Source organism: Pteropus medius, unplaced genomic scaffold (genome assembly GCF_902729225.1).
Source record: "Pteropus medius unplaced genomic scaffold, Ma_sr-lr_union100, whole genome shotgun sequence".
Lineage (NCBI taxonomy): Eukaryota > Metazoa > Chordata > Mammalia > Chiroptera > Pteropodidae > Pteropus > Pteropus medius.
This window is the reverse complement of record NW_024356249.1, coordinates 14,643,391-14,663,421: the sequence shown is the minus strand read 5'-3', so window position 1 is coordinate 14,663,421 and position 20,031 is coordinate 14,643,391. Positions and strand designations below refer to the sequence as shown.

Here is a 20,031-nt window from a genome sequence, read left to right as displayed (position 1 = left end):
CTTTTTTTTTCAATATCTGCCTATCTGCGAAATTCTAATCAGTGTATCTATATGCATCAAAGACAGATCCAGTGCAGATGTTAATTTGTTGCATGATAGAAATCAGGTGTTCAATTACAAATAATAGAGTGTATGAGAGAACCTTCAAGATTTCCATTTAGCTGAACACATGCATCTCAACCGACAAATGATCGCAAAGCATACATATTGGAATTAGCTACTAACATGCACCCGAGGCACATCACATTCAACTCCTTTATTATCCTCATTAGATAATATTCACATCTCCAGCCCTGTGTCTTACCTAATTTGCCATTGATTTAGGAGTTTGAGTATTTGGTGATCTAAATTCTATTTATTGTACATGAATTCTTTTAAAAGGATGATTTTGATTTTTATCTAAACTCAAAAGCACTTTAACATGAGAAATTCTGTTTCCTAATCTTAGATTTAAACAAGCAAAATCATTTGCTTTTGTACTAAGATAAATTCCTTGACCTAGGAATATTTTACACTTTTAATATGTAAAGCCAATTTCGACAAAGCCCTCTTAAGATAATATCTAAATGTTATTTTAGCAAAATAACCATACAGAGGAGATCAAGAATACCCATCCGGATAAAAGATGTTGCACAGATTTGCTTTCTATATAAACTACTACAAAGACAGGCTTAAAATGTACTTATAAATCAAGTACTTATGAATCACCATGTCAAGCCTGATGCAATTCTGATAGGATGAATAAATGTCAGACTGATGTGGAATTATATGTCCTATACCAGGATCCAAATACTCAGAGTTTGCAAATTTGTTATTCAATAACTAATAGGGCCATACCTTTCAGACTTTAATGTCAGATAACCACAGAGGAAGCAGTGGAAAGGATCATTTGATCAGATGGCAGAGTAATAGCAGTGTACATTGACAGGACTTCATTAATTAAAAACAAAAATTCCTTTCATTCTCTTATTTCGATGAAATCGATTACAAAATATGTAAGGTCCCTTACTCATTAATAAAATAAATACATCCTATTTCTGAGTAACCTGGCAATTAGTGAAGCTTCAAAAATTATTCCAAGCTAAGAATAGAGACAGATAATTTCTATAACCTCAGAAATGCAAAATGGAGATCTTATGGGTCGAGTCCAGCCTGCAGATGTGTTTGAAAGCACAGCATTAAAAATATTTTTTGAATTTCTTTTCATGTTCTTTTGATTCCCATAATGCTGAATATTCTGCTCTTCGTGACTTTACACTTAACCACATTACACATTTGGCTTGCTTTGCCTTTGGTAGCATTTGAATTTTTGAGCTCCTAGTGTAATCACCTGAGAAAAGTATTGTATATTATTAGGCAGTGTTGCCTAGTGGTTTAGGAATCAGACAAACTGAGGTTTAAATCATGGTCACTTACTATGGTTAAATTCCTTAACCTCTTTATGCCTCAGTAACACTTCTGTAAAATGATATAAAAGTGATATCAACTATATCACACAAATGAGAGATATATATGTGCACACACAAATATATCATATAAATAATATAAATACATCAGAATGTAAGAACTGAGTAAGAATATAGTTAGGAATATATCATATAAGAGTATAACAAAGAATATACCAAATTATCATATATATGACATAGAGTTGTAAGAAGATTATATATATTTAAAGTATCTAGCTACTTGAAAGATATTTAAAGCAATCATTCTGCTTTATTTTGATGTCAAAGCTATAAGAAATCATACGCTTCATCAGCTTGCCATTAGCAGTAAAATAGATGAGTAATCTGAAAGGGTAAGAGTTTACCAGATAATGGACACATATCCTATTTTAAAAATTGACTGCTGCTGTTAAGGAATCTTCTCAGTATGTTCACAGGACTTCTACAGCAAAGGCACAACTGCTAAAGTCACCTTATTTATATTGATCACGTGTTCCTTTAAGAATTAATGAAGACTATCACTGTACCACTAATGAGGACACATATATATTTAAAATCTTAACAAGAATTCCATGGTAAATGGATTTCGTTTTAAGGCTAATCATAAAACGACAAGTTAATGGGAACACATTTACTGAGTCCAACATCAGCAAAAGTGACACATGCTTTTGGGGGCCTCTTGGAACTTCTCAAAAAAATCCACTGTAAGTCTTACTTTAACTTTTTCAATCATAGTTGAGAACAAGGGAGGATGACGAGACCTTAGAAGAAAGCCCTAAACTAAACCACACTATTGGGTGGTGGGAGAACATCTGTAACAGGACAAGATGTCCTCATAGAAATTACCTTTATAACTGGGTTTTTCCAAACTCACATTTTATCATAATGTAATCTCCACAGAATAAGGATAAAGTAGAAGACACAAGACAACATTAGACAAATTATATCTTTTTGCATTTAAGAATAATCAATAGTTATAGAATATAGATTACAGTTACAGAATAGCAAACAAAGCAAACTCGACAAATGGAGGTATTTATGGTTACTTATTTAATAGTTAATTAGACATCCATCCTTTGTAAAACACTGTACTAGGAATTCAGTGAGGAAACAAAGATGAAATGGACACAGATCATGACCCTAGGACCCTTACTAAGGCATTTTCATATGTAAGTGCAATATGCAGTTCTATAGGATTCAAGAATGAAAACCTTAAGTCTTTTAGCAACTTGAACATGTCAAAAAATCCAAGTTACTTCCTACTTTAAGTAAAAAATCACATCTGTGGTAGAGTGAAATTTCTACACAGATAGATTTTATGGAAAACATAAATGGGGTGGCAGGAAAAGAAAAGAGGATCTAGAAGACATTTTTAGTTACAGTATGTATAGTACTTTAAGAATCAGAAAACCTCAACTATGATATCAGAAATGTAGAAGGGCTGCTAATGAAGACTAAGGGAAGGGAGGCTTGAGCTTCCCAAGTTCCTATTTTGTCAGACGTGGTCATCAGTGGGCAGACCAAATAAGTCATCGATGGGAGTAACGGAAAGTTGAAATGGATGAGACCTTAATAGAAGTTGAATATCTGAGAAACTTTCATGAAGCATATATAAAATTTATCTAAGAAACATACTATTTGTCCTAGGGAGTTTACATAAGTATCTGCGAATGGTAATAAAAGCAAAGAACAAGAACTAAACATGATGCTTCTGAAAGTATCAAAGGAACACATACAGAGGGAAAATTCTGAAAGAAAATTATAAAGGGCAATAAAATTATAAAGAGGAATCATATTTATGCCAATATAGGAGGGAATTAAAGATAACAGTAGGTGAAAATTTTAAATAAATTAAACAGAAAATCAATATAGAAAAAAAGCTCTTTGATATGAAAAATCTAAATTGGGAAAATAACTCTTTAAATTGAGTAATAGAATAAAGCAAATAAAACCAAATTGAAACCCAAATCGTTACTAAAAAATGAGAACGTTAGAAGAAAAATTGTTGGCTAATTTTATCTAAAAACAGATATGACAAATTTGGCAATGGAGATAAACATACGAATTACAAAAAGACGACCAGCTAGTTAAAAGGCAAATGAAAATTTACTCAAATTCAGTCATCAGATAAACTAAAGAGAAAATTTAAATTTATTTAACTTTAAATAACTTTAATAGTAAAACATAGTGTTCCATAAATGTAAGGATGGTTTAACATCAGAAAACCCACCAAATGTAAATCATTATTTTGATGGTTAATAGAGAAAAATAATAGTGTTACCTTAAGAGATACAGAGAAAGCATTTAATATAAGTTCAACAATTTGGGGTTTAATAAATAATTTAGTAAAGCTGTATACCAAAAACTTAAAGCAAATATTATGCTTAATAAATTTTAGATATTGCGATGGTTTAATTTTATGTGTCAACTTGACTGGGCTACAGGGTGCCTAGATATTTGGTCAAATATCATTTTGGGTGTTTCTGTGAGTGTGTTTTTGGATGAAATTAACATTTAAGTCAGTAGACTGAGTGAAACAGATTGCCCTCCATAATGTGGGTGGATCCCATCCAATTAGTTGAAGGCCTGAACAGAACAAAAAACTGACCCTCCCACAAGTGAGAGAGAATAGTCTTGTCTGACAGCCTTCAAACTGGGACATCAATTGTTCCTGGTTCTGAGCTTCAGACTCAAACTAGGACATTGGTTCTGCAGATTCTGGATTTGCCAGACTCCATAGTCACACAAGCTAATTAATTCTTTATGATAAATCTCCTAACACACACACACACACACACACACACGCACGCACGTGCGCACACGCGCAAGCATGAACGTGCATTTCCTATCTATTCTGTTTCTCTTGGAGAACCCTGACAAATATAGATTTAGTTTTAAGACTGGGAAAAGGCAAGTTTGCCTATTGTCATTTCTAAATAACATAGCACTAGAGGCCCTGGCCCATTATATAAGACAAGAAAAAAGAGTAGAGACAGAAAACTAAGCAGAAAAAACTGCCATTGTTTGCAGATGACATAATCGCCTACAGAGATAAAGACAATAAACTGCTACAATAAGAGAACTGACCAATTCTGCTTACTGTAATCAGTAATGTGCTTCCATACCTCAAAAGCAGAGGTGGAAGGATGGACTGGCTTCCACACAATAGTATGGGAAAACTGGTTCATTGAGAAAACGAAGTTGGAGACTTTCCTTATACCATATCCAAAAGAGAGGTCTATATGGGTTAAAGACCTAAAAGTAAAAGATAAATCTATAAGACTAAAAGAAGATGATAAAGGAGATTATTTGTGATTTAGGGGTAGAGAACGCTTTGAAACAACTCCAAAAGCACAAATAGATAGGAAGAAAATTGATGGATTAGACTATCATTTCTATTTGACAAGGCTATCTGGCAGATAACAGATCAAGAGTATATCTGTAATAACTAAAACTAACAAGAGACTATTATCTAGCACTTCTTTGTCCAATAGAATAGACAAATGTAGCTATTAAAATTTAAATTAATAAAAATTAAATAGAATGAAAATTTTGGCTCTGTCACAGTAGTCTCATTTTAAGTGCTCATATGTGGTCCATGTATTATGAAAATGCTGAAACAAAATAATGATAAAATATCAATACTCCAAAAATCTGAGAGAAATTTAGAAATTCAACTTAGTGTCATAGCATTTTAACCTACTGGAAAGTCAAGATAGAAATTTCCATCTCTCCAATTCTATTGGACAGTGTTGATCTAGAGAAGAAACATTTGTAAAACAATGAAAAGAGGCTGAAAACAAAAAGGGAAAATTGGCAGGGAAGAATATACTGAATCGCAAGAGAAGATGACTATAGAAAATGCACAGAAATTGATACTAAAACTTATTAAATAAAATAAAATATTGTTTGTCTCTTATCATAAAAAGCAGAAGTTAGAAAGGTTAGTATACTATTTTTGGGTAAGGATTAACGAAGTAGGATTGTAAACAGGAATAGATAATCTGGAAAGCAATCTTGGAATACTTAATGAATTTAAGTATGTGTATATCCAATTCTTGGACACATGTGGTTGAGGAATTCTTAGGTAGACCTATTAGTGGACATGAACAAGGAAAATAAAGAGAGCATTGTTTACAGTGATGGACTACAGACAATTCAGTTATTCATCATTAGAGGACTACATAGGTAAAATATGATAGATCCTATGGAATGTTATGTAATAACAAGAACAATGACCTAGATGAATATATAACAATTTACACAGATCTTAAATACTTAATGGTCGATGAAGTACTAAGAAATTGAGTACATTTAGCACAAAATATATAAATTTAAAACACACAAAATATTACATATTTTATAAGGATACATAACATTCAAGGATACATTACTCATACAGAATAGATACCTGTACAGGGAGGAGCAGAATAAGAAATGGCGTTAGGATGAAAGGGTTAAAAGTAAAACAAAGGAGGGGCTGGTGATGGTGTGCCATGAAAGGAGGACAATGCAATTTTCTGTGCACCATATCCTAGAGAAACAAGTAATTGTTTAAACTCCTTTCAACTATATGACCTTTTAAATTAATTTATTTTAACCAGGAATGTTTGAGATTTAATTTGTAATTTTAAATGTCCATTGAATGAAAACCATGTTTACAAATTACCACGTAGTATTGAAAGAACTAGTAATTCATATATTATAACGTAAATATATGTTGACGCCTTTATTAAAGTAGTTTTCTAAAATTGTGATTAATGTCAAAACAAAATATCAATACCCCAGAAATCTGAAAGCAACTTAAAAATTCAACTTAGTGTTATAGCAATTTAAAAATCATACTAAGTTTTAAAATACTATGAACTCCATTCTTTCAAGTTCAATAATCCAATAAAAAATCAAATTGTACCAAATTAAAAAAAAAACATTTAAAATTTTATGATTGTTAACCTTTCTTAACCATAAATCATTTTAGCAAAGTCTGTTGTGGGTATGCTCTTAAATTTGGAACTAAATTTATATCTCAGCTCTTATAAATATTCAAACTAATTATTTCAGAATAAATGCAAATGATACTTTAATTAGTAATGTGTCTCCTGGCAATAAAGATTCTCTTGCTTCTCTCAGCAATTAAAATGGGAAGGCATATTATTAAGGTCCCATGATTCTTCATACCTCTTCCTGATGATTACCATGAAAAATATTAAAGCCAAGATTGTAGCTATAATCCATTCACTGATTCTTTTCCTCACCTAGCAATTTTTCATTTTATGCATATTATCTATCATTCATTAATACAATCTGTGCTCTGTATCACAAAGTTCAATTTTTCATTTTTATAACTTATTACAACCAACTGATTTTGTAGAAATCCAAGATGTAGGAATAATTTTAATTAAGAAATAATTTTTAACCCATTTATTCATAATTTGACTTTAATGGTCAGAACATTAAATATAGAGTGGTTGATTCTAGCAGAAAATATTAGTGCTGGAAATATGAGACATCTAAAATTACTGTAAATTGAATATATTAATATAACAAAGATATATGCACGAAATTGTTAATACTGTTTCTGGGGTCAAAAAATAAAGAAAGCACTTTTATTTTTAAATTTTAAATTCATATTTTTAAAGGGTATTATGAGGTGACTTTTATGATCTTTTGATGATTTTTTTTATAACTCCAGCTTTTTATAATATATCTTAACCACTGTAATAGGAAAATATCTCAATACTACATTAAATGTATTATATAAAATAAATCATAAATTTAAAATGTGCCATTTGTAAATCATAGTTTGAATTACCTATTGTTTACTGATAATAAAGATGTATTGTTAATTATGTTCTAGGCGTTTTAGTGATATTAACTCATTGAACACTCACAGCAACCTTTTGAAAAAGGTGATCATCATGATTCCATTTTACAGATAACGGACTGAGGCACGGGACATTAAACAATTTACCCCATGATTACACAGGGATAGGACCGCGATTAGGCCTGCAGGCTGCACGCTCCAGCTTCTCCAAAAAAACAGCACTGTTGTGGTATTACATTGCCCTTTGGTAGTTTTAATTATGCCTTAAAATATTTTATCAATTATTTGTATCTTTCACTGTAAACATATCTAATACTTACATTTTCTCAGATAGTACTTAGTGAGTCTAATGGTTAAGCCTTTGAGTGAACAATGTATAGTTATCTATAACTAAGTGCAAGTTTTGGAAAGAATAAACAGATCCTGTCAAATTTCCAACACTGTGCCTTGCTTAGGTCACGGCAAACATTAAACATATAAGAACTTATTTTCTTCTGAATAAAAAAAGGTATATTTGTGTCTAAAGCAAAAAGAGGCATATTGCAGGGCATAATAACCTTATCCATGTTCCCCACAGTATTTGCAACTGTAACATTTCTTTCCTGTTTCACTGGAGTCATCTTATTCATATTTTACACTGTTTTACTAATTTCAGTTCCAACCCTTACTCTTTAAAAATTGGGGCATAAATGACATAAAACATTATATTAGTTTCAGGTATACAGAGAATGATTTGATATTTGTACATACTGCAAAATGATCATCACAATAAGTCTAGTTAACATCCATCACCATAGTTAACAGATTTTTTTCTTGTGATGAGAACTTTTAAGATCCACTCTCTTAGCAACTTTCAAATATGTAATGCAGTATTATTAACAATAGCCACCATATTGTGTATTACATCCTCATGGTCTATTTTACAACTGGAAGTTTATATCTTGTGTGCCTTTTGACTCCCTTCACCCAGTAATTTCTCCTACTTGGTCATCATCGTCTACCTCAGTCTAGAAACCTCTCTGATCACCTGGGTTTGATCAGCTTTCCTCCTATACTTTTTCATATTCCCTAAGTGGAGTTGAGCCCTATTCATCCTTCTTAAATATGTGCCATTTTTGTCTAGCTTAATACTCATAAATACATATAATTCTCACAATCACTACCTATAGGTATAATACTTTTCAGTTAACAGATACTATTCTCAAATAATCTTTATATCTTTGTATATTCACTGACCAGAGAGTGACCAATGAAAATTATATTCAACCAACTTGAGCAACATTTTGCGTTTGTATATAACACTTTCAAAGAAGAGTAAAAAAGTAAAAAAACACAAAAACAAAAACAGAAAACCTATTTAAAATTTTTTTTGTTTTCTGGTATAAGGATTTTTGGAAAGAGTTTCAAACCACCAGTTACAATAGATTCTGTGAATCACTTGTTTATAATATGTAAATTTCCACTAGAATGTCAAAGTCATGGAAGAAGCAACTGAATATTTGATAGTCCATTATATCCTGTATAAATGAGTATATTTTACCAGCATAAATTGTTTTCCATTTTACAGTTTTCTACATTTTCTAGCCTATGCTACTAGGTTAACAGCTGCCCTATTTCAGTGGTGGAAGTAATTAGCTCTACTGTATCTAATGTATTTCTAGTGCTGATTAATGTATCTTTTTAAGCATCGCTAATTTTATAGCAAGTTTCACCCATCCATTCATTCTTTCATTCAGAGAGTCTGGCACATGGTAATCAATAAATAAGTGCTGAATGACTAATTAATGAAACCAAGCATGTATTTGGTGCCTGGTCAAATAATGTTGAAAAATAAGCTCCAGTTTATAAGGGGTTCATCTTAGCCAGAGAGACAAATAAGAGTATGAATGGTTATAATTGTACAATAGAGCATGTGTAGGGAGTTTGGGAGCACAGAATGAGGATGCCTGAGTTACCCTGAAGTGAAAAGATGACGAATATCAAGGACTTTTCATATTGATCTTAATTTTAAAGTTCATCAATAAATTATCAATCAATATTTAGTATCTACTATGTTCTGAAGCCTCTGGACAAAGTAATGAACTAAGAGTCAGGATTTTTGTTTTCAGGAGGCAATAATATAGCTATAGATATAAAGCATCGAAGAAGGTAGTATGTGGTAAATGACAAAAAAAAAAAAAAAAAAGAGGACAGAGGGATCTCATATATACCTGGAGGAAATGTATACCAGTACAACTATTGGCAAAACTTGCACAAGTTTCATATTAACTTGTAAAGATATATTTACATTCTCATCAATTCAACTATCACTCTTAGGTACACACTCAAGAGAAACTGCACACATGTATCAAGAGACATACATAAGATAGTCAAAGTAGCATTGTCTGAAATAACATATCTGAAAATCACTCAAATGGCCATGTTAATAAAATAGATAAATTATAGCATATTTATAGAAAGGTATATTTTAAGTTACATATATATATAAATGTATAGATCATTTACACATTTGTTTCATATAGCATGGGCCAAGGATTATGACTAATCTAATTTTGTGCATCTAATGTATAATAGAAGAGGGAGAAAAAGTAAGATTTTGTAGCAAGACAATAGTACACAGTATCAATCAGCCTTTGCTATTTAACATAACACCCTAAAACTTAGTGACTTAAAACAACAATCATTTATTATTTCTCTTCAACCTATAGTTGACTAAGCAGTTCTACTGATCTGATCAGGGCTCCACATGATCCACTCATAGGTCAGCTGTCAGTTACAAGTGGGCTTGTTCATTTTGTCTGGGCTCACTCAAGTCGGAGACCTTAGCCAGGACAACTGGACTGATTCAGTTCTGCTCCTCTAGCGGTCTACGTCTTACATGTCCTCATGGTAAAGGCAGAGAGAAAGAGAGAAAGTGAAAATGTACAAGTGCTTTTTCAAGCCTCTGCTTATATCAAGTTAGCTTCTGTCCTGGGGCCAAAGCAAGTTACATGGTCAAGGCCAAAGTCTGAAGGGACAAAACAGATACAGGGCAAAGGGTGTGGATTTTAGGGAGTCCACTTAGTGGGTCCATTTATACAGTCAACCTAACATAACATGTACAAAGAATACATCTTTTAAATAACTTATCTCCTCCTTCAGCATAGAAAGGGCAGATCTTAGTTAAAAAGTTTTACATAAGGAAGGTCCTAAGCAGAAAGGAAAAAGAGAAAACTGACTTTTCTATTGCCTGTAGACTCTAGCGAAAAGAAAGCAGAGACAGGGAAGGCAGGCTCTTAGAGAAACACCTTGAAGTTGAGAAGAATGCTTGGGGTAAAAGGGCTCTGTCCCACGTCCCACTTCCGATTCCACTGTGGAGGCTCCGTTGTAACAAAGTGAGGGCTGTCCTAATGATGCAGATGGAAGGCTGGAGCCTTCCTCGATTTTTGTAGCGTAAAAAGGACTTGGTGGTTCCCTGCAAACCAGAGGGATGGGGACGAAGTGACATGGCACTTAGTGAGACTGCTCATGAGGAAGATTACAGAGAAAATAAACTACCTTTCTTGGCACGGTTGTATTAGTGTGACAAAATGTGTAACCTAATATCAGACTGGTAGGATTTGGTTAAAAAGAGTGGAAGAAATAGGATTGAGTTAGTAAAAGCACATTCATGGTATATGAACTGATTGATTTGGCTGAGGTTGGCATTCTTTTGTTGGGTATACAGAGGAGAAAAAGTTGGAACAAGTAGATGGGGCCAGATTTTTGAAGAATTTGGAAGCTAAGGTAAAGAATGTGAATCTAATCTCATACACAATGGAGAACCACTAGAAGTTGTTTTAGTAGAAATATAATATAAACAGTATTCCTAAATTGTTGAATGGTTTGGAAATGTGAATACAGGAAAATCAAAACAAAGTTATTGAAAGTTTTTTTGTTTTGTTTTGTTTCTTTTGGTTTGGTTTCTTTGTTGGAATAGAGATTGAACTGGAGTAGGCAGGAGGAATGGAAAGGGATTTATCTGTGTGGAGCACTTCAGAAAGAGATTAACTACGTAACTACTATGGGTGAAGAGGAAGTAGTTAATTAAAGACAAACCTAAAGATCAATCTAAGTGGTTTACTCCCTCTGCCTCTCTTCCATTTATAGATCTATGATTTGTCCTTTCTCTTTGACTGATGATCAAGGTGCTGGTTCCTTTGAACTTTCTCTTAGTTCTTAATTGTGAGTTGTTGGGAAGAATATTTTCATAATTTTTTGTGCCTATCTAAATGGAATAAAAGTGCTCGCTAAATAGAATTGACAGAATTAATTCTGAAATAAATATGATTATTTTAAATCAAGAATCACAGCAGGAGAAAGTACGTAAATGACTTTTTGATTCCATGAAAATAGTATGAACAATGCTCAAATCTAGTTTTCTTTTGTGATTACTGATCGATTTGGTTTATAGTAATCAGTCTCTAATAAGTATTGGTTATATGATATATTGTTCTTATAAATGAACTCTGGGGTACACTCATATCCACAGGAAACATCGCTAAAACTTCCTTCTTTGGTTCAACCACATATCACAGGAATGGTCTAAATATAAATGTTGACAGATAATAGATAATATTAGAAATTTACTTTCTCCATCGTAGCTAGGCAAAAAGCCATTATAAAAAGCAAGCTTCATTGTAGAGAAAAACAACTTTGAATTTAAAGTTTTTGAATAAGAATACATTTTTTCCCCAGAGTACAATCTGTAGAATTCTATAGTCATATAGAAATTTTTGAATTAATGAAACTTACTGTAATTCCTCTGGAGAAATAATATTTTGAAGCACTTGAACAAACTTACATTCCAGTGCTACCAATAAGATAATGTCATCATTTGAAGTTTATAGCCTAACAAGCAATGCAACACTTATTTCTGAATATAAAATAACTGTAAACATAAGTTCTGCATTCTATTCTTTTTTCAGAAAAGAAAATATTCATCCATTCATTTAACAAACATTTATTTAACTTGTACTAAGCAGTAATTTTCTAAAAACTAGGTTTACAAGTGGTAATGTATAAGACAAAGTTCCTATCCCATTGAAATTAACATTGGCTGGAGATCTAGTCATCAGCAAATCAACTAAATGGACATAAAATTATAGGTGGTGAGACAGTCAATAAATAATAGCTAATCAATATAACATCAGATATTGATAAAAGATTTAAAAAAGGAAGCACAACAAATACAAAGGGTGGTCACAGCAGGCAACAGAGCCTGCTGGGGCAAATTCCATTCTTTGGAGTAAGGCCCCCTCACTGCCAGCGCCCAGCACCCTGAAAGCTGTGGGGGTGGCCAAGTCCTACAGCCAGTCAGCCCGAGGATCAATCCACTCACCAACGTGCCAATGGCAGCAAGGAACACAGAAGGATACACAAAACCCACACAAGAAACATTCCTGGAACACCTGGTACAGGTGATCAGGAAGATGTGCCACTGGGACCCACAGGGCATCTACAAATAAGGCCACCTGGCCAAGACTGGGAAATGTAGAAGATCTATCTAATACATAGAAACAAACATAGAGAAGCAGCTAAAACGAGGAAACAAAAAAATGTCCTAAGTGAAAGACAAAAATTCCCCACAAAAAAAAACCCAAATGAAATGGAGACAAGCAACCTACCAGATGCAGAGTTCAAAACACTAATTATAAGATGCTCAATGAACTTTGTAAGAACTTCAACAAAGGGAGAGTAAGCATAAAAAAGGACATAGAAGCCATAAAAAAAAGTCAAAAATGAAGAAAACAATAACTAAAATGAAGAATGCATTAAAAAGAATCACCAGCAGATTAGATGAAGCAGTGGATCGAATCAGTGATTTGGAAGACAAGGTAGCAGAAAAGGGCCAAGTGAAAATACAAAAGAAAAAAAAAAAGAGGATATTTTAAGGGACCTCTGGGACAATAAGACTGACAACATTCACATCATAGGAATAAGAGAATGAAAAGAAAGAAAGGAATCGAGAGCCAATTTGAAGAAATAATGATGGAAAACTTTCCTAACCTGGTGAAGGAAATAGACATACAAGTCCAGGAAGCAGAGTCTCAAACAAGATGAACCCAAAGAGGTCCACACCAAGAAACATCATAATTAAAATAGCAAAGGTTAAAGACAAAGAAAGAATCTTAAAAGGAGCAAGAGAAAGGTAGCTAGTTACCTTCGATGGAGCTCTCACAAGATCGTCGGCTGATTTCTCAACAGAAACTTTGCAGGCTAGAAGAGACTGGCATGATATATTCAAAGTGATGAAAAGCAAGGACCTACAACAAGACTACTCTATCCAGCAAGGCTATCATTTAAAATTGAAGGGGAGATAAAGAGCTTCCCAAACAAGAAAAAGCTAATGGAGTTTATTATCATCAAATCAATATTACAAGAAATGTTAAATGGACTTCTTTAATAAGAAGAAAGGGAAAAAGAGAACAACTATGAATAATAAAATGGCAATAACTATGTATCTATCAAAAAATCATTTTAAATGTAAATAGATTGTATGTTCCAATCAAGACAAATATTAGCTGAATGGATAAGAAAACAAGATCCATTTTTTGCTGTCTACAAGAGACCTACTTCAAATCAAAAGACACATACAAACTTAAAGTAAATAGATGAGAAAAGATATTTCATGTAAATGGTAATTAAAAAAAGGCTGAGGTTGCAATACTCACATCAAACAAAATAGACTTTAAAACAAAAGCTGTAATAAGAGACAAAAGGGACATTACATAATGATAAAGAGATCAATCTAATAAAAGGATATAACCCTTGTAAACATTTATACATCCAACTCAGGAGCACTTAAAAATAGAAAGCAAAAACTGACTGACATAAAGGGAGAAACTGACAGTCATAGTCATAGTAGGGGCTATAACAAACCCATTGACATCAATGTTCTTCTAGACAGAAAATCAACAAGGAAATGGAAGCCTTAAATGATACACTAGACTAGGTAGATTTGATAATTTAGAGCATTTGACCAAAAAGCAGCATAATACACACTCTTTTCAAGGGCACAGAAAACATTTTCCAAGATAGACCACATGTTAGGCCACAAAATGAGTCTCAATAAATTTGAGAAGACTGAAATAATATCAAGCATCTTCTCTGACTACAATGGTATGAAACTAGAAATCAATTACAAGAAAAATATTGAAAAACACACAAACACATGGAGGCTAAATAACATGCTACTAAACAATGAATGAGTTAACAATGATTACAAGGAAGAAATCAAAAGATACCTTGAGATAAATAAAAATGAAAACACAATGACTCAAAATTTATGGGACACAGCAAAATCAGTCCTAAGAGAGAATTTCATAGCAATACAAGCCTCCCTCAAAAAAAACAAAAAAAAGTCTCAAATGAATAATATAACCTTACACTTAAAGGAACTAGAGAAAGAACAGCAAACAAAGTGCAATGTGAGTAGAAGGGAGGAAATAATAAAAACCAGAGTGAAAATACATGAAATAAGAGTCTAGAAAAATAATACAAAGCTCAATGAAACCAAGAGCTACTTCTTTGAAAAGATAAACAAAATTGATAAACCCTTAACCAGACTCACCAAGAAAAAGAGAGGACCTAAATAAATAAAACCAGAAAGGAAACAGAAGAAGTAACAACTGACATCACAAAAATACAAAGGAGTAGAAGAAAATATTGTGAGCAATTATATACCAATAAACTGAACAATCTGAAAGAATTGAATAAAATCCTAGAAATATACAAACTCTTAAGATTGAATCAAGAAGAATCTGAAAATCTGAGCTGACTGATTACTATAAACCAAATTGATCATAATCAAAAACTCCCAACAAACAAAAGTCTGGAACCACATGGCTTCACAGGTTAATTTTACTAAACATTCAAAAAACAATTAAAACTTATCCTTCTGAAACTATTCCAAAAAAAATTAAAGGAGGAACAATAATAAAACCTAATACTAAACGTTCAAAAAACAATTAAAACCTATCCTTCTGAAACTATTCCAAAAAAATTAAAGGAGGCACAATAATAAAACCCTCAGCAAAATTGAAATAGAGGGAACATATTTCAACATAATAAAGGCCATACATGACAAATCCACAGCTAACATCATACTCAGCTGGGAAATGCTAAAAGCATTCTTCTTAAGATCAAGAACATAACAAGGATGTCCACTTTCACCACTTTATTCAACATCATATTAGAATTTCTACCCCCACAGCAATCAGACAAGAAATAAAAGGAATCCAAAGAAGTAAAACTCTCATTACTTGCAGATGACATACTATATGTAGAGAACCCTAATGATTCTACCAAAAAAACCTATTAGAACTGATAAATGAATTCAGTAAAGCAGCACAATACAAACTATTCAGAAATTAGTTGCATTTTTATACACCAGTAATGAACGATCAGAAAGAGAAATTTAAAAAAAATCTCATTTGCAATTACATAAAAAACAATTAGGAATAAAGTTAACCAAGAAAGTAACCGACTTATACTCAGAAAACTATAAGATACTACAGAAAGAAACTGAAGAAGATACAAATAAATGGAAGCATATACTGTGCACAAGGATAGAAGAATTAACATCATTAAAATGTCCATATCCCAAGCAATCTACAGATTCAATGCAATCCTTATCAAAACACCAATGGCATTTTTCACAGAACTAAAAAAAATAATTCTGAAATTTATATGAAGCCACAAAAGACCCTGAATAAGCATGACAATCTTGAATAAGAAGGACAAAGTTAAAGGTATGCTACCTGATATCAAATTATACTACAAGGCTACCGTAATCAAAACAGCATGGCACTGGCATAAAAACAGACACATAGATCAATGGAACAGAATAGAGAGCCCAGAAATAAATCTATGCCTATGTGGTCATTTAATCTATGACAATAGAGGTAAGAATTAACAATGGAGTAAAGAGAGTCTATTCAATAAATGTGGTTGGAAAACAGATGACACGCGGGCAAAAAAAAAAAAAAAAAAGAAGGAAAGAAAGAAACTGTACTACCTTCTTATTCCATATACAAGAATACACTGAAAAATGAATTAAAGAGTTAAAGCCCTGAAACCATAAAACTCCTAAATGAAAACATAGACTGTAAACTCTGACATTACTCGTAGTAATATTGTTTCTGACGTATGTTCTCGGGTGAAGGAAACAAAAGAAAAAAATAAACAAATTGGATTACATCAAACTAAAAAGTTTCTGCAGAGGAAAGGAAACCATCAACAAAACAAAAAGCCTACTAAATGGGAGAAGATATTTGCCAATGATACATCTGTAAAGGGTTAATATCATACCACTCAATACCAAAAAAACAAAAACCAAAAAACAATCTAATTAAAAATGGTCAGAAGATCTGAACAGACATTTCTCCAAAAGACATACAGATGGCCAATAGACATGGAAAGATGTTCAACGTCACTAATCATCAGAGACATGCAAATGAAAACCACAATGAGGTGTCACCTCACGCCTGTCAGAATGGATATCATCAATGAATAAACAAGTGTTGGAAAGAATTTGGAGAAAAGCAAACCTTAGTGCACTGTTGATGGGATTGCAAATTGGTACAGGCATAAATGAAAACAGTTGGAGGTTCCTCAAAAAATTTAAAACAGCACTACCTTATGACTCAGTAATTACACTGCTGGGTATTTGTCCAAAGAAACCCCGAAAAGTGATTAGAAAAGACACTTGCACTCCTATGTTCACTGCAGCCCTATTTACAGTAGTTGAGACACAAAAGAAATGTAAGTGCTCACCAACAGATAATTGGATAAAGAAGATGTGGTGCATATATACAATGGAATATTACTCGGCCATGAAAGAGAATAAAATATTACCACTGGGACAACATAGATGGACCTAGAGGGTATTATGCTAAGTAAAATAAGCCAGACTAAGAAGGACAAATATCATAGGATCTCACTTATTTGTGGAACCTAAAGAACAAAATAAATGAACAAACGAAACAGTAACAGACTCATGGATGCAGGGAATAAACTTATGGTTGCCAGAGGGGAGGAGGGTGTTTAGGGAGCTGAGTGAAAAAGGTGAAGAGGTTAAAAAGTACAAATTAGTTACAAAATAGTCACGGGGATATGAAGTACAGCATAGGGAATATAATCAATGATACTATAATAACTATGCACAGTGCTAGGTGGATACTAGACTAATTGGTGGGATCACTTCATAAATTACATAAATATCTAACCACTATGCTGTATATCTGAAACTAATATAGAATAACCTTGAATGTCAACTGTAATTGAAAGAGAGAGACAGACAGAAAGACAGACAGTCAGACAGCAGGTTAAGAAGAAAATCTGGAAATGAGGAGTGAAGGGCACTTGTCTCTGTGAGATGGTCAGGATGGGTCTCTCTGTGAAAATGACATTTGATTAGAGACCCAACAGAAGTGAGGGGAGTAGATGTGAGGTAAGATGATGCTCTAATAGCATCGGCAACCTCCAAGGTCTTGTACCAGGAACCAGCTGAAAACATTCAAGCAGCAGCTTCAGAACCCCAATCTCAATGACACCAATCTCTCCCAGTGAGTACTTTCATAAAACATTAACACATATAATTAGACTAATTATTTAATTCAGGAATGTCTTGAGTGCTATGGTAACTACAAAATAAAAGTCTTGAGTCAGTAAATAATGAGTAAGCTTATCAATCACTCCTTAAATTAAGCATGCATAAAACTATAATTTAAAACAAGAAATAGCTGAAATGAAATTAAAACTATTTGGTATGTATAAATTATTGAGACCAACAACTTATCAAAAAGTGGATAAATTTTTAATATTGCAACTAGTAAAACCTAATAGACTGTGTAGAGTTATGTAGAATTAATACTTGCTTAATGATTTAGGCAAGAAAATTAAAAGTAACACTAGCAATTACTGTAAACATACAAAAGACACCACAAATTATTTAAAACATCATACTTTGAAAGCATTTGTCACTTATAAGATTGACTGAATTAGGCTAAAACAAAGGAAGTTCTGTCTTATTCTTCTCACTTGCTTTGAAATAATTGCCAGGTGTTTTGTTTTTATAATTCGAGCTTCTTTGTTATATAAATATATAAATCGTTTAAGTCAGCTCCTTACGCGCAGTTGAGAGCTCTTATGTAATATTTTCATTTTTATCCCTTTGGACAGAGAGAAGACAAAATATAGGTAGTAGCACAATGCACACAGGCACACAGAGAGAAAAAAAATAATAGCTGTCAAATAAAAATGTAAATTAAAGCCAATCAGTTAAGCAGAGGGCTCTAACAGGAGACATAACTTTTATACTCTCAAAGAATTAGGGATGATTTGTACACTTCTATTTTCCCATCTGTCTTTGAACATTTTCTTCTGAATAAAATCAAATAATGTGGTTAAAATCTCAGAAGGTCTTACTATAGTTCATAGGACTACAATTTTTAAAAAATAATGTTTATTTTAATAGCGATTGTTACTAAATGAGCACTTACTATGTAACAGGCACTTAACTACACGCTTTATGAGTATACCTCATTTCATGCTCAGGACAGGCCAACTTTAGGGTTGCGAAAAGTGAGGCTATGAGAAGTCGAGTTCACATAAAAAAAAAGGGGGGGCTAGAATTTGAACCCAGGTCTAACTCCAAAGCTTGTGTCTTAACTACTTTCTATGTTGCTTCCAGTTTATGGAGAAAAATGTGGCTTGAAAATCATTTAACTTTTTCCAACCTACGTGGGAATGTGAACACTTCCACCTTACTTTCCGGGAAGAGAGATCTATTTTAGGTTTAAGATCAAGAACTAAAAGAAATAGATTTCAGAGCTAGAAAAGAACCTAAAGATCTCTTAATGAGCTCAATATGTTGCTTTAAAGATGAAGAAATTAAGGAGGCACGTGATACAGCAACCTGAAGCAACCCGACAGCAGAGCTGGCTGGAGCCCAGGTCTCCCAGCTCACGTTTCCCCTGCTTGAGAAAGTGCTTGAGAAGAAACAAGAGGAAAAGGGGTCAGAAGTCGGGGGTAAGATGGAAATAGCGCCTTACTTTTTTAGGTGCTTTTTTTGTTTCATATTTTAAATATTTATATTTATTTTTCCTTCTTTTAATAGTACCTCAACTCAAAGATAGGTTGAACACACAATGCAACATCCTTTTTAAGGTTTTATCAATAGATTAAACATGTTGAGTATTACTGTAAGCTACCAGCCACTGTTGTAAGCATATTACACATACTAAAACATTACTCCTCCAAACGATTTTATGAGGTAGGTTCTACTAATTTTCATTTGGCAGATGAGGAAACTGAGGCACAGAGAGATTTCATAACGTTCCCGAGATCCTATTGCTACTAAGTGATGAAGCCAGGATTTGAAGACCAGCCGTCTGGCTCCAGAGCTCACATTCCTAAACCACGCTGCTCCTTTAAATATTAGATGGTCAAGAGTCATTCTTCAAGGCTCACCTTAAGGAATCTTCTCAAATGAATTTCCCCAATAGTCAGGTTTTTGGTAAAACAAATTTAACTATTTTTAATTGAAAGAAAACATTTATTTTTTAGTTTGGTAACTACATTCACATTTTTTCGTCATAAATGTATAACTATATCACAGAAAATCTGGAAAACAAAATTTTACCCACTGTTGCATTGTTTTATTTAGCATGTTTAGTGTATTTCCTTTCTGAATATTTATATGCATCTGTTTCTTAATACTGTCAGAGTATAAACAATTCT

The 20,031-nt window shown here is 32.9% G+C and overlaps 1 protein-coding gene across 16 annotated transcripts in view; it reads right to left on the bottom strand.

Annotated features, from left to right (window-relative positions):
• Nucleotides 1-20,031, bottom strand: part of CADPS2 (calcium dependent secretion activator 2) — a 477,993-nt gene that overhangs the window by 183,507 nt on the left and 274,455 nt on the right. The window lies entirely within an intron of this gene.